The following is a 15,912-nucleotide window of genomic DNA, read 5'->3' on the forward strand; positions in this document are numbered from 1 at the left end:
GTATGGTTGCAGAAGCTCTTAAGTGAGATGTTTATACACATGATGAATACCACTGTGACTCTCTATGACAACCAGAGGGGGGATTCGATTATTGAGGAATCCCGTATTTGATGATTGCTCCAGCAGATAGACATTAGATACCGCCTTATCTACGATATGGTAAGTCGATGAGCGAGGAGGCTCCATCGCATTGAGACTGATGTACAGGTCGCAGACATTTTGTCAAAGCCCCAGGGAAAGGTCAAATCTGTGACTTTCCCAAACAACTTGGAGTCGCTGAGAGACCTTCTTATAAGGGTCCTGCATGTTGCATGCATTGAGCTTTGGGAGCTTTGAGGGGCTTGGGGTACTTACTGGAGCAGCATACGACCACAGGGCGACTCACACTCCCCCGGTGGTGCGCTATGAATAGGATGATTAGTTCTCCTGTGGGCCGGGATGATTAGTTTTCCCGTGGCAACTGTGGAATAGGATGATTAGTTCTCCTGTGGGCCAGGATGATTTGTTCTCCATGGTGACTATGGAACAGGATGATTAGTTCTCTTGTGGGCCAGGATGATTTGTTCTTCGTGGCGACTGTGGAATAGGATGATTAGTTCTCCTGTAGGCCAGGATGATTAGTTCTCCGTGGCATCCACTGACAGGATGATTCGTTCTCTTGTGGACAGGATGATTAGTTCTCCTGTCGAGGCATCCTACCCATGCAGTCTGGGACTCATGGGAAGTACCTCTCATCTGATCAATGAGCAGGGAAATGAGGATAGGGACCATATTAGTCCTATTGATGGATGCATCGCTGTATCTACCGTACTCCCTATGCTAGGATGACCTCCATTGATCTGGGATCAGTATGAGTGGTTTGAGACACTCTCTTGTGACATTAATCTGGGATCAGTATGAGTATTTTGAGACACTCTCTTGTGATATTGATCTGGGATTAATAAAACTGACTTCGGGTCAGTAAGAGTGATGTGACACACTCTCTTCAGATGAAACTGACTTCGGGTTAGTAGAGAATGGTATGAGACATTCTCGATCAATTCTTCTTCTTCATGGTTCAGCAGAGCAGAGCAAAGCAGCGTAGATCAGAGCTCAGTAGATCAAAGCAGAGTAGAGCAGAGCAGAGCTCAGCAGATCAGAGCAGAGCATAGCAGCGCAGGGCACTGATGGCAGAGATAGTACAGTCGGACATATGGATCAACGGATGGAGTTCTCTCTAGTTGAGAGGGAGTGTTAGAATTGGTAACGAGTGCCAAACTCCATGTGGGTCATCTGATATATGGCAGCTGATATTTTTCTTGGATCCCTCTCATCGAGAGGTGTCAGATTGATATAAAGATCAACCGATTCCGATAAGTATTCATGGGGTTATGAATTTATTTGCGTTATAAGACAATTCGTCAAGGTCAGCGAGCAACCAAATAAACCCCACATTTTCTCAACGTTTTAGTATAAATAGAGGTGGCCTTCAAGTCATTTCAACACACTTGGGATCTCTTCCACTCTCTACTTGTCTTTGGGTTTTAGTAGGAGGAGAGATCCTAAGGAATAATGTTGCCCTGATCCAGAAGGCAGAAAGCCGAAACTGCCGGAAAAGCCGGAACTGTCGGAAAAGCCGGAAAAGCCGGAACTGCTGGAAAAGTCGGAACTGCTGGCATTGTCGGAAACGTTGAAACTGCTGGAAAATTCGGAACTGCGGGAAAAGCTGAAAAAGTTGGAACTGTCGGAAAAGCCGGAATTGCCAGAAAATTCGGAAAAGTTGGAAATTGTTATGAATATAATTCATAACAATTAGCTAAATAAAATAATTATAAATATTAAATTATTAAATATTATTTAGGCTAATTAGTCATTAAATTAAGTGAAAAGGCATGTCTAAAAGACATGCCCATTCACGAAAGGTCCCCTGCTGGGGTATAAAAGCAGGGTCCTCATTGTACATTCAAATCATCTTATACATTTTTTATATAATAATAAATAATTATTTTAAATACCTGTGTGTATTTTTATAATTAAATCTTCAAGCTATCAGTCTTTTCGTGCTTCAGAATAAGTTTTTATGCTACAGTGGTATCAAAGCCATGGCACATGATATAATCATGCGGGTCTTTGAATGTTTTGCGTCTCACAATGTACCATTACGTTCACGTCCTGATTACATCGAACAATTTAGTATTCAAGAAACATTTCAGCGATTAGAAGAATCATGTGTCGAAGTTTCAACATATCTAAAGAAAAGTCTTGTAGAAGAAAACAACGCCCCTCTTGTTCCTTCCCTGAGAGTTGAAAATGAAATTTTGTTGGAGCAAGAAAACAAGCTATCTCCAAAAGTGAGCACATGTCAACGTACATGCATGGAAATCTCTCCAAAAGAGATTACAAATCAAGCAATACCGGATCGAGGAGAATAGTGGGAAAATTGTGAAGAAGCAATGCCAAATAAGGAAGATTTGTTGGAAAGGTGTGAAGAGATCAGAATTATGGTTTCCAACGTGGATAAGACAGTCCATTCTCATTGTGCAGTTCCCAGGCAGAAGTATTGTGAATCCATATACAAGACAATACGCAGAAAAAGAAGTACAGTGATGGTTGGCAATGTCCCACTTGGGAGCGAACATCCTATCAGGGTTCAAACAATGACTACTACTGATACAAAGGATGTTCTTGGTACCATAGAACAGGTAATGCGAATAGCCGATAAAGGAGCAGATCTTGTTTGAATCACTGTTCAGGGAAAAAAAGCAGATGCTTGCCATGACATTAAAAATACCCTTGTACAGAAGGGCTATGATATTCCACTTGTGGCAGACATCCATTTTGCTCCTTCAGTTGCATTGCGTGTTGCAAAATATTTTGATAAGATCCGCGTTAATCCTGGAAATTTTGCTGACAGGCGTGCCCAATTTCAGAAACTAGAATACACAGAGGAAGACTATCAGAAGGAGCTTGAACACATTGAAGAGGTTTTCACACCATTGGTGGAGAAATGCAAGAAGTACGGAAGGGCAATGCGAATTGGCACAAACCATGGAAGTCTTTCTGATCGTACTATGAGTTACTATGGTGATTCTCCCAGGGGTATGGTGGAATCAGCATTTGAATTTGCATGCATTTGCCGGAAGTTGGATTTTCATAATTTTGTGTTTTCAATGAAAGCAAGCAATGCCGTAGTCATCGGTTTATTTCTTGCAGCGATGCACACGTTTTTTTTGCAGTCTACGTATAGCATTAGCAGGAGATCTGAACACCCTGTCATATGTAATAGTAATTGGGAGAAGAATTTAATATTGAAGGGGAGTTCGTCTCGAAAATTGAAGGGGATTCCAACGAACATTGGCAAGCCTCGTTTGCAAGTAAGTTAGAGGGTAAATCAGGGCAAAGGTGAAGATCATTTCACTAAGGTACAAGATGCCATCAATACAGTTCCACTGAATAACCAGAACCCCGTCGAGATTATTGTTCAACCCAACATTTATAGGGAGAAGGTGACGATTCCTGTAAGTAAGCCATTCATAACTCTGAGTGGTTTAGACGCCTAGAACACAGTCATCACTTGGAATGATTCCGCGAAATCGTCCAATGACACTGTTTACTCAGCAACCGTGACCGTGTATGCTTCAGCTTTCATAGCCAGAAATATCACAGTCCAGAATCAAGTTGTGGCGGCAGCAGTGGAAAATCTATATATGAGAACTGCGAACTGCATGCCATCGCCTTACACTATGGCACATTTACAGCTCAGCAGAGATTCTCTCCGTCTCAAGACTCGGGCATCATTACTCAACAGGTTCGGTTCTGTCCGTAGTGCTCCGTTGTAGCAACGCTAAAAGACAGGTTCCGGTCCCCATCAAAAGACACGTCCTTCATCGTGTCGTTCGACCAGTCTGAGTCACGTTTTAGCTGGCTTAGGGAGTCACATATAATGGCATCGATTGAATCATATATTTATATATTAGATAACTATATCAAGTGTTATTTAATTAAGTTGTTATCTATATATATATCATAGTTTTAAAATTCAGCCGAATCGAATCCGAAACGGCCGAGTTGATCCGAGTCATTGAAGAATTTTATGACTCGGCAGAAAAACCAGTTCGGGAGGCTTATTGCATGACTCGGCCGAGTCAATCATGACTCGGTCAACCCGGCCGTTTCCACATCTACTAAGCCGAGTCATTAAATCTAGCCAGTCCCCACAAAAAACAGCGATTTTTCTAATTTTTTTTTTAACTTTTTAACATTTAGCTGATTGTTGGGGACTCCAAGGTGTTTTCTAAATTGGTTAAGTGCTATTTGGGGTCCATTCACCTCTCCTAGTATTGATATGCTACTCAAATTTCATGGTAATGTTAAATTCTTAAAGTAAAAGTGACATTCTCCTTAATCTTCATTTTCATCCTTTTACTTAAATTTTTAACATTACCATGAAATGACTCAGGATGTTTGAGAGTGGTTCCGGCCTCATTGGATTTCATATGGAGAAAGTAGAATTTTAGATTTCATTCAAAATTCAGCAGACTTATCAGATTTTCAGGATTTTAGGATTGGAGGATTGCAATGTTTCCATTGAATTTTGTCTTGTATTAGGGTATGGAACTCGTATTTAACCAAGAGCACCAATCCCTCTTTGTACCTTGATGTTAGTGACATTGGTTGTCGAACTTCTCCAGGATTCGCTCCCAAACCAGGAGCTTCTGAAAATGTCGCTCCAGCTCCCGTTTTCGCTCTTGCTCCCCACTTTCGCTCCCGCTCCCAAGTAACACTGAGCCAGATGATGTTGGCAACTCTAGCAGTAGCCAGTAGTACTGGTCACAGAGTTTTGTTGTAGAGGCCATTTATAGCCTCCTTGGTTATTTGTTTTTGTTTTGATCTCTATATCATCATCGTGTATGTATTGGACAATGCATTGGGTGCCATTTTGATATAATGGATATATTCATGAGCCTACTTTGATAATATGTTGTCTTCTATCTATATTCTAATGCTGTGTGTTTGGAAACATGAATGAAAATCTTTAAAATTATGTATTTTTATAAAAAATAAATATTTAATGTATTTTTTACAACGACCAAGTCATTGAAATCGAGGCGGCCGAGTCGATACCGAGTCGGAGTCGGAGTCGGAGTCGACCCTCGGCCGAGTCGGAGTCGGAGTTGGAGTTTTAAAACATTGATATATATATATATATATATATATATATATTAAAAAAAATCAGTAAAAAAAAAATCCAAGAAAATAGTACTGGTAAGCTACATGACGAATCAATGACCAAATCGACAGCAACTAAGTGAAGAAAACCCCAATATTAAAGCTTTGAGGACAAAGCTTCCGAAGGGAGAGGCTATGTTATGAATATAATTCATAACAATTAGCTAAATAAAATAAATATAAATATTAAATTATTAAATATTATTTTGGCTAATTAGTCATTTTTTAGACATGCCCATTCACAAAAGGTCCCCTGCTGGGGTATAAAAGCAGGGTCCTCACTATACATTCAAATCATCTTATACATTTTTTATATAATAAAAAATAATTATTTTAAATACTTGTGTGTATTTTTATAATCAAATCTTCAAGCTATCAGTCTTTTCGTGCTTCAGCATAAATTTTTATGCTACATAAATGTTGGAAAAACCGGAACTGTCGGGACTGCCGAAACTGCCCGGAACAACTGGAACTACCGAGAATAGCCGGAACTGCCAGAATTGTCGGGAACTGCAGAAACAACCAGAGCTTCTGTTTTCGAAGGAGAGCAGCATGCAAGGGACCAGTAACTAACATTGGAACAGTTGTATGGTACTTAGCAGCAAATACACCAAGCATGCAATGTTACAGCTAGCATGCAAGGGACAACTAGCATACAACAACAAGCATGCTAGGGACAAGAAGCAAGCAAGGGACAACAAGCAAGCAAGGTGCAGCGAACACATAGGTCAGGATGGCAACATGGTGCACCAATGGCACATAATGCAGTACAATGATGGGTACAGTCATGATTAATGAAGCGTGATGAGATGCAGCATAGTGATGATGGGTGCAACATGGTGCAGTGTGGTGAGGTGCAATATGATGACGAAATGAAGCACAACGAAAGGTGAAGGAGTCACCTTGGAGAATTGGGTGAAGTAGCATGTCTTCAACTGATCTCATGTATCATCTTCTTAGAGATGATCTATGCTCTTATCTAGATAAGTGAAAGTGCTGACTTCTGTTGTAAACGTACTATCTCTTTCTCTCTCTCTGCTGAACTGTTGAAGAACATATAAGAAGAATTGATCAAGGGTTTCCCCACATTGGGGTTTGTCCCTGGCTAGCGCCACATCTTGTGTTCTCTTGTCTTGGCTTGTCTTCTACGATTTATGTTTATGTTCTATCTGCAGTTTACATTAATGCTGATGTGATTGCTAATCTAGAAAAGATATGGAGCTAACTGTGAAAATTGAAATAAATTGTTCTAAGCATAGAACATACCTAAAATTATCAATAGTGAAGCTTCCTAAGGCAACAACTGTTCATTCAGTGGCTTGGTAGATAATTCATATAAAGCAAGTAATTTGACTCCATTTAAGGCCTTGGTCTTTCACAGTAATCTAATCCAATCATTAAACTTGCTAAATTAACCAAGTTACTAGGCCATTCAATTGTGTCTCCGCGATTTGTCAATCATTGAGAAGTCTTGCATCTTCACATTTCATAGGGACTCCCCCACATAGCCTGCTATTCTGAGACTGTTAGAACAGAGAGGTCGAAGATCGGAGTGACAACCCCCAACCTGATCGTTGTTGCGTCTTGCCTATACAATTTGAGCGACAATAGGAATAAAAGAAAGTATAATTATCTTCGCCACAATGATTATCCAAGATTCTTATTTATGCCAATTAGGTTTACTTCTTGCAATGATGAAACCAATGCTTATTATGAGAGCCAATTAAATTACACTTGTCTTGAAATGAAATTGCTAATAGTGATCTTCAAGAATAAAGGACACCAATGGAATGCAAGGAGAACAAGATCAAGACATTCAAGGATTCCTTTTACCACTTAGAAAATGATAAACAAGGTATACACACAATGTTAAATTGGGCTTTGGGAGCGATTTTCAACTTAGCATTCAAGGAGAAGGTATATCATGTTACTATTTGCTAGCGAATAGATATATATATATATATATATTATATATATATTTATTTAATATTTTTTTAAATTTTTTTTTTTTTTTTTTTTTTTTTTTTTTTTTTTTAATTTTATATTTTGATACATATATGTCAACAAAAACATGTAGAATAATGAATTAGATATAAAAAACATAAAAAAAACATAGATTGATCATTGAACCATATAACATCAATCATCTAGAAGTTATAATCTTCATCAACCACATCCACAAGTTAGTAACATACATATTACAACATATTGAGTCTCATGAATCATGATTCATCAATCTTAAAGTTTCAACTTCAAGCTTTCAAAATTGAAAATTCAATATATAACATTTATCATCATTGATCACCAAAGTTGTACTTGTAAGCTAAGTTTAACCATTACAAGAAATAATATCTAACTTTTAACATGAAATGAAATGTTATAAAATGAATTATGAAATGAAATGAAACAACTTTCACGAAGCATCATATTCATAATTCAAAATCATTACCAATGAGTTATAATTTCCAACTTCAAACTTCAAACTTTCATTGTCACAGTCATATATTGTTTACAAAAAATATCATTATGATATGAAAGAGTCAAGAGTCAAGACTCAACAATTATGAAAACTAATAGAAACTAGAAAAGACAAGTAAACTATAAATCTATTATCTACTACTACTTGTGGCCCTTTCCACGAGAAGTGCCTAATGTATGAGCAGGTCGTGGTGGTCTTCTAGGAGTCTCCCACACAGAGCGACGACCAGAACTAGAAGGCACATGCCCTCCACGTGAGGGTGTAGATGGAGGTGGCGACAACAAAGGAACAAGACTTGGAACTCGAGCACTGCTACTGGATGGTGGAGGTGGCATGGCTGTTGCTTCATCTTCCTCTCTTATATGTTCCTCTTCCAGTTCTTCAAGATGTATAGTGTCATCCTCCAAATTGTCATCTTTTGGGTGGTTGTCCCAAATTTTATATGTTGGATCCTCATAAGCCCGATCACAATAATGACTCAACAACCTCAAGTTGTAGTGCACATAAACTAAGCTTTCTGCCCGGTTTTCATTGTGTCTGTTTCTTTTCACGTTATATATGAACTTTGAAGCTGTAGGTGCTCCAACACCTCTCTGTAGAAGAAGTATTTACAACCTGTGAGAGAATTTTTTTTTGCCAATTTTAGCAAAAGTCCATGGCCACCATATGATTCCCACCATGTGAGAGCATCAAATTTGTCTCAGTCTTCCATTGCATGGAAGGTACCAAACAAACCAGTGTTACTGAAGTATCTGCCTATTTCAAGATGCACACTAGCACATTCCTCCCTGTCAGGTATCAACTTTTCTAATGCTTCCAAATATCTTTTAGATACCTCTTCATCTATATGGGGTTTGGTCCTAACCCCACCCCTTGGTGCAGGTTGGCCCAACCAAGATGTAGAGTAGTATTTTGGTGTAAGGATATACGTCAAGCAATGTAGTGGAACATTAAGTTTATCCCACCGTACACACACACAATCGTGAATCAATTTGTACAAATTGGGATCATTATTATGAACAATATCTTTTATTTACCCCAACATGGTATCCATCTGCTCATACACCTCGCCAATTACTAGTTTATTTGTATCTGCAAACTGAATCATGTGATAAATGGGCTTGGTGAAATCCAATACTTGCCTCACACGTGCCCAAAACATACCATCAAGAGCGGCCTCCTCCACTAGTTCAAAACCTTGCTTGTCAGCTGCATTTGTAGCCCTTTCCTTTAATACCTGCCAGTGTAGACTTGATACCATGCTAGCCAATGACTCTCTTACCTTCAAAAGGTGCAGGTGAGGTAATAGCTACCAAATCTAGTCCTCGCAATCTTCAACAACTCCAATCTTGAGTGACTGCGGAAAAGGCCATGGGTATTGCTATGATTTGTAATAAATTTTATCATTTGTTGTCCTTTCTTGTACAAATCACCAATCCATTTGTAATGTTCTTTTTTGTTCTTAACAATATCATGCATCAAAAGGTTCATTGTGTGAACCAAACACCCAGACCAAAATATGTTGGGGTATTTATCCTCAATAATTGCTCCTGCTGCCTTACAATTAGGGGCATTATCAGTGATGACTTGGATGACATTGTATGGTCCAATACGGTCAATTGTTTCAAGTAATGGTTCTGCAATGTTGATGGAAGTCTTGAACTTGTCTAAGTAATCATATGCTAAAAGAAAGATGGCACCACTAACAAACACAGCAAGAACACTTATCAATGGCTTGCCTTTTACATTTGTCCATCCATCAGATACAATGGACACCCATGGTCAGTCCAAGAACTTGTCATTCCATTCAAAGAATGTGATATTTTTGCTTTTTCATGATCAAGTCCAACGGTTCTTGCCTTGTCATACCTAGGGCTCTTGTATCCTTTAGGGGCATCATTTATGGCAGAAACCATTTCGTGCCAGTAAGGTGAGTGAAGAACATTGAATGGTATCCCACATGCATAGAGAAACATGTAAACTTTTGAATCCACATCATTCCTACACCCTTCATCAAGGAAATCTGATATGGTTCTACGCTTTAAACCTGGTGACCCTGTGCCTTCATATCCATTGCCTTGGGAGGATGCTGAAGGAGTTCTTTGTGCATGTGATTGTGAGCTTGGTTCAAAGAAACCCTTTGATTTTTTAGATTTGTATTGGGCTTCCTCCTCTTCCCTTATGCATTTGGCTCTATCCCATGGCATTTTCCCGCAGAGGTGTTTTCTGGCACCGGTGTATGAACCTGTGTAATTATTGTTGCAATGGGGGCAATGAAATTTAGTGGTTCCACCCCCTTTCCCTGCTTCAGGCTTGTTAACATATTTCCACCATGGGGTTTGGTCTTGTTTAGTTTTTTGAGCTGAATCATGTTCTCTCTCCTCCAGCTCCTCCTCACTGGGGTTTTCGTCAAATCCACTTTGTCCCTCTTCTTCATCCCCTTCTTCATTTTCAACCCTCCTTTTTCTACTCTCTAGCACCATAATAACCAAAAAAGGAACCAAGAAGAAGAAAATGCCAAGAAATATAACCATGATGTTTGAAATTTGAAGTTTTGAATCTGCAAAATTTAATAAAATGGAATGGGAATGGGAATGGGAAACCGAAATAGAGAAATATTAATTAATTTATTTAGAAAATAGGAATAATTTAATAAACATTAAAAAAAAATTGCTAAACATTCTATTCAATATTGTAGAGTGGCTAACCTACCTCAAATGCGTCCAATCTCCCCTTGCTCCTTGCTCCTTGCTCTTTCCTCACTCTCTCCTTGCTCCTTGCTCTCTCCTTGGCACCTTGCGCTCTCTCAGTGTCACTCTCTCCTTGCTCCTTAGTCCTCACTCTCACCCTCTCAATCTCCCTCTCTCAATCTCAAATTCTCAAATGAGCTCTCACTCTAACTCTCACAATCACAATGAAACCCTTTTACCCCTCCCTCCCTCAATTTATGAAAAAAATCGATTTTTTTACCGGAGGATCTTTTTTTCTGCGCAATTCGCGCCTGCCGTCGCTCCAGGAGTGAATTTTATAACCCGGGAGCGGTCGGGAGCGATCGCTTCTTGACCCCTCCTGGGTTATAAAATTCACTCTCGGAGCAATGGGAGCAATGCTCCCTCATTCGCTCCCGAAACTGGCAGGGAGCACAATTTTTTATAACAAGAGCACGCTCTCGACCCACTCCCAAGTCGCTCCCGCCTAGAGCACGGATTGGGAGAGGGATCGGGGGGGGGGGGGGGGTGTCGCTCCCCCGCAACACTGGTATCACAAGAACAATTACTTTAACACTTTACCATAATGTTCCCAAGACTTGGAAATTAATTCTATTGAATGTTAAGCCTTAGCATGGAGTTTTCTTACCACTGTAAGCTAATATATCAGACTTTTAAATGCTCATATCAGACCATACAAAAATTATATCAGAGCTCAAAATTTTATATCAGACCTTAAGAAACATGTGGAATGTCATCAAATGAAAAGCACAAATGTCCTTTTAGCTTATGCAATGTTTTAGATGTGTCTTAGGGCTATTATAGATGATTAAATTGAGGTATTAGACGATTGCTAAGAACTACTTCAGATCTGATTATGAAAACAGAGGGGGAAAGGGGAGTTAAGAGGCAAACCTTTAGGCCTTGAGGCCTTGTTGGATGGATAGATGAACTTCTTATGTGGGCTAGAGCTCCTTCAAACACTTGCAACACAAATTTCAGTGTGATAAAATCCCTAGATGATAGATCAACCCTCTTGTGACTGTGGCTAGGGCTGATTGATGGACTAGTGAGACCTCAAACCCTTGAAATCCTTCCTCAAACTAGAGATAGGTTTGTAAAACAAAGTGTTAGCTTGAAACACAATAGATTAGTGGCAAAAATGTATGGAAATCAGCTTCAAGCTCTTGGCAAACTTACCATAAGCCTGCAAACACAATGATTAGTGCCAAAATCAAATGCCAAAGCCAAAAAATGATCTGAAAGGGATTGCGTGTAGGGAACTAAGGCCAAATAGGCCTGTGGCCTAGGGTTAGAAGGTCTCTAATGCCTGCGGCCAAGAGAAACAAGCCCTACTTGGGCTGCGACTACCAAAAATGAGCCCACAAAGAGCTGCAACCAAGGGAATTGAGGCCTATTAGGGCTGCGGCCACAAGAAGAAGGCCTAAAAAATCTTATGACCAGAGGAGAAGCCCTCAAAATGGCCGTTGCTAGGGAAAACAAACCCTTAAGGGACTGGGGCTAAGGAAAAAGGGCATAAAAAGGTCTGCAACTAGCCTTTAAGAGGCTAGGCACCCATGCAACAACAAAAATTAAATTCTTTACCTCAAAATCACTGCAAAAAATGCCTCCAAGTGCTGCAACCTCCCTTTCGGAGCTAGAGGTTTAGCAAATTGAGCTTGGGAAGGCTGGATGTAGCCGTCAAGACCTTGGATCATGCCCTCACACTTCTCTAGAGGCTGAACGACTTCTTTAGAGGCCTAAAAGCCCTCAAAACCCTAGCTGTTTAGGCTAGTAAGGCTAATTCTCTCCAAAAATTTGATTTCTCCTCAAATGCTAGATCTAGTACTTGCACAAATGATAAATAGAAAGCCGAAATACCCAATATATACAAAAATTTCAAATAAAAACCCAAAAACCCCAATACTATACAAAATAGAAATAATGGGTTAATATTAGAATACAAGGGTTAGATTCAAAAAATTACTTTACAAATATTTACACTATTTACAAAAATAAAATTACTCTTATTAGCACATTAGTCTTTGTAGCACAAGTAAAAAGATGAGAGATTTTGAATAAATTTTAAATTTTGGCAAAACCCTCCTGCATCAAATATTCGTTGCATCAAGACTTGAAGCCAAAGAAAGTGTTATCCCCTCACAGTGTGTGATCTTGGGGTTTCCAAGGGTTGGAGCAACCTGTAGCTCAAATGCGCTTTGAAAAATAGATTATTAGATCAAGAGGGATTCGATTCACACAAAAGATCTAGAAACTTGGAGATACATGCCAGATCCTATACACCCAAAGTGCTTACTCATGCCCAACACCTAAAGCAAGATACCTTTGCTAATAGATGTTCCTACTACTGACAATTGAAATAATAATCGTTCAATATATTAGCGCAAAGCATATAAAAATAAATCATCCAGCACATACTAGAGATCAACAAGTGAGAGACACCTGAATTGAACCCCAAAGTCTTATGCTTTTATTACAAAATCTAGCAGAGCCTTGCTCAGTACATATATAATTTTGATCTAGTAAGATCATTCATGTTACCATGAGGAGCTCAAAGGCTTCCTTATATAGAAATATAAGAGAGAAGACCCCTCCAAGTGAAAATAACGACTAGTTGGGTTGATCCTTGTCAAAATAATCTCATCCATCGATCTTCCTTTGAAATAACTTGATCTCCTCCATCGATTGAATTTTATTCCTTTTATTTTGAGGAAAAATTCGAATTTCTCTTAAAACCCTTTTTTATTGGTCCAAAAAATAATATTTTGGACTTTTATCCTAAAAAATTTCAATTTGACTTGACCACTAACTTCCAAAGGGTCAAATTCTCTTAAAAAAACAATTTCTACGTTGGTGGAGGACTCTTAAAATTTAATTCTTTTTGGACCCACTAATTTTTGATGATTTTCCACTTGGAGAGAATTTAATTTCTCTCAAATTAATTTTTTGACTCAAATTAAATTAATTTTCTGGATAATTATTTTCTTTTTATTTTTGCCAGAAAAGTTAATTAAAATACTCAAGAAGGGACTAAGTATTTTTCCACCCTCTAAGTGGATCCAAAAAATAACTTAGCCATGGTGTCCAAATATGAGTAACCATGCACTAAACTATTCCTAGACACACTTTTACATCAAAATATTGCAATATCAAACCTTAGAAGGGGAAATACACATTTGACATACATCCTCAATACTTTAGCCATTTCTGTGACAAGACACATGATCTAGTATGAAAAATGCATAGATTCGATAAACACTAGGACTCATCTAAGACATCGTCAATGAGTGCCACCCTAGCTTTGGGGTATATCTTGGAGAAAAACTCTGCCAATTATTCATGTTTAGAAACACACATAATTTGGTGAGGTTAAAAAACTCCCTAGGATGAAACCCTTGGAGAAAAATCATACGCTTACCTAGGTGTTATTACATGGCTTAATAGTCATACTAGAATCATTTACAAAATTTTTGCAAAATTTGGGATTACAATGATGAAATTGATGCTGAATGATGACAATGATCTTGGAAAAATTTGTCCATTGCTTTTGTACGTTGCTTGAATTGTTGACATGTACATGGTCAACAAGATGCACTAATGAATTATTGTACTAGAAGGTGAGGAGACACATTGGATCTTATTTAGGATTGGTGGTGGTTTCATCATGGGCTAGGCAACTTAACTAAGGCCCAAGCCCACCGAAGGATTATATTGACATTTGTAGGGGATGTGTTGAGAGCCATGGGTCTCTGTCATATGATATAACATTATCTCATCTTATGGGTGCACTCAACACCTTCACCGGCTTGTTCATTGCCCCACATTATGTGCGAGATGATGCATTTGGACCAGTAGTGCCCCCAAAGGGCTTAGAAGTATATACAGGGTTTGGCAGTTGATCTGAGGCCCAGAGGAGGTTGTCTCATCCTTGAGACATAGGAGGGAAAGCACAATCTTCCGTGTCCTCATTTGGAGCAGTCTACAAGCTTATTTTCATCAGGAGACCACTAATTGTACCCCAGAGCCACTTGGAGCACCACATGATATTTTTTCTTAGAAATCAAGGGGCCACTCGTCTATCATTCATGGAGCCCTCACTCTCATTATGGCACCTTGAGGACTTAGCGAGGTCCTCTGAAGACCCTTGAACACCATGATTTTATCATTTCGGTTTACGTTTGGATGACTTATTCTTCATTTTATGAGCTACTTGGTGGGCTTGTCCCCAAGGACATGTTATTTTGCACATTAAAATAATGTTAGGGGCATTTTAGGCTAATTCAAACTATTAGAGGATCATATAAATAGATGAGGCTCTCATTTGTGAGAGCATCATCATCACACTTGGATCTATTCTCTTGAAGAATTTCACACTTTTTCTTGGGTGACTATTGGAGACTTCTATTGATGCATTTCAATATCTTTGGAGGCTGAAATTTTCGTTCTTTCTTGGAGCCATTTCTTGTTCTATGGATGGATATATCTCTTGTCATCTTGTAAGTGTTATTTTGTTGAAGATCTCTCTTGAATAATGTCTAATGTGTGGAATTGTTGCAATTAATTAATGCTTTTGTGCCCTAGTTTTGTTGAATATCATTGTAAAAGGTTATTTGATTGGCAATTGCACATGTTACTCATTGTATGGCAATAGATGAATGTTCCTAGTGGATGGGATTCGTCTTTCTTCCATGAAAATCCACAAAAACTTGGGTGGGTAATTGTTGAAGAGTGCTTGCTAGGGCATCACTCTTTGGCCTCCTTGAAGACGATTTTGGCAAAATTTTAAATCATCATAGACTCCATAGCCCAAAGATTAGGCATTGGTCCAAGAAAAATTGGTGTTTCCTTCTCTTTTCTCTCCTCCAAACTTTTCGGCCCCTTTTCCTAGACGGCCAACTAGGGCTTCCTGCGAAATCTTATAGAGGGGTGATCTTTCAAAACCGTTTGGATAGGTATCTGCGTTGGTGTCTCCTCTACAAGATCTCCAAGTTTGGTTGAATTCCCATAGTTAAATCTCCGGAAATTTGATGCCCTATCTGTGTCTTTGGATTGAAACCTAATTGTCTCTTCTCTTGGATAACATGGTCTTCATTGGGTTGCAAAACTTGATATTCATTGGAATAAATCATTCAATACCCCATTCCTTCTCTCACCTTGACCTAGTAAGTACATTGGAGAGGCTCCTCCCACAATAATTCATAAACGCTATGTCTTGTGTGGGCTTCTTTCTGGGTCTCTTTCAAGTATAGCAAGAGCATATTTAAAAAAATAAAGCATCTTAATTAACTTCTTGAGAGGTCCTATATCATCTTGGAATCTTGACTCTAGGCATAGGTAGCCTCATTCTGTTATCTCAAGCCCTAGGTTTCGATTTCTATCCTAGGTCTTTCTACAGCAAGTAACAGTGCGCTCTAGAACTTTTCCTGCCCCTCGCTGCTCTGGATTTAACAGATCAACAAAGAAGTATGGGGTGATTGGCCTTGTCATCACTGGGTG

The 15,912-nt window shown here is 39.0% G+C and overlaps 1 protein-coding gene across 3 annotated transcripts in view; it reads left to right on the forward strand.

Annotated features, from left to right (window-relative positions):
* The window catches only part of LOC149181477 (RAD3-like DNA-binding helicase protein), a 371,454-nt gene that overhangs the window by 264,854 nt on the left and 90,688 nt on the right, over positions 1-15,912 (forward strand). The window lies entirely within an intron of this gene.

The sequence above is a fragment of the Pinus tabuliformis genome, chromosome 3_2, assembly GCF_031772625.1.
Source record: "Pinus tabuliformis cultivar Carrire ecotype Pingquan chromosome 3_2, CPIR1, whole genome shotgun sequence".
NCBI lineage: Eukaryota > Viridiplantae > Streptophyta > Pinopsida > Pinales > Pinaceae > Pinus > Pinus tabuliformis.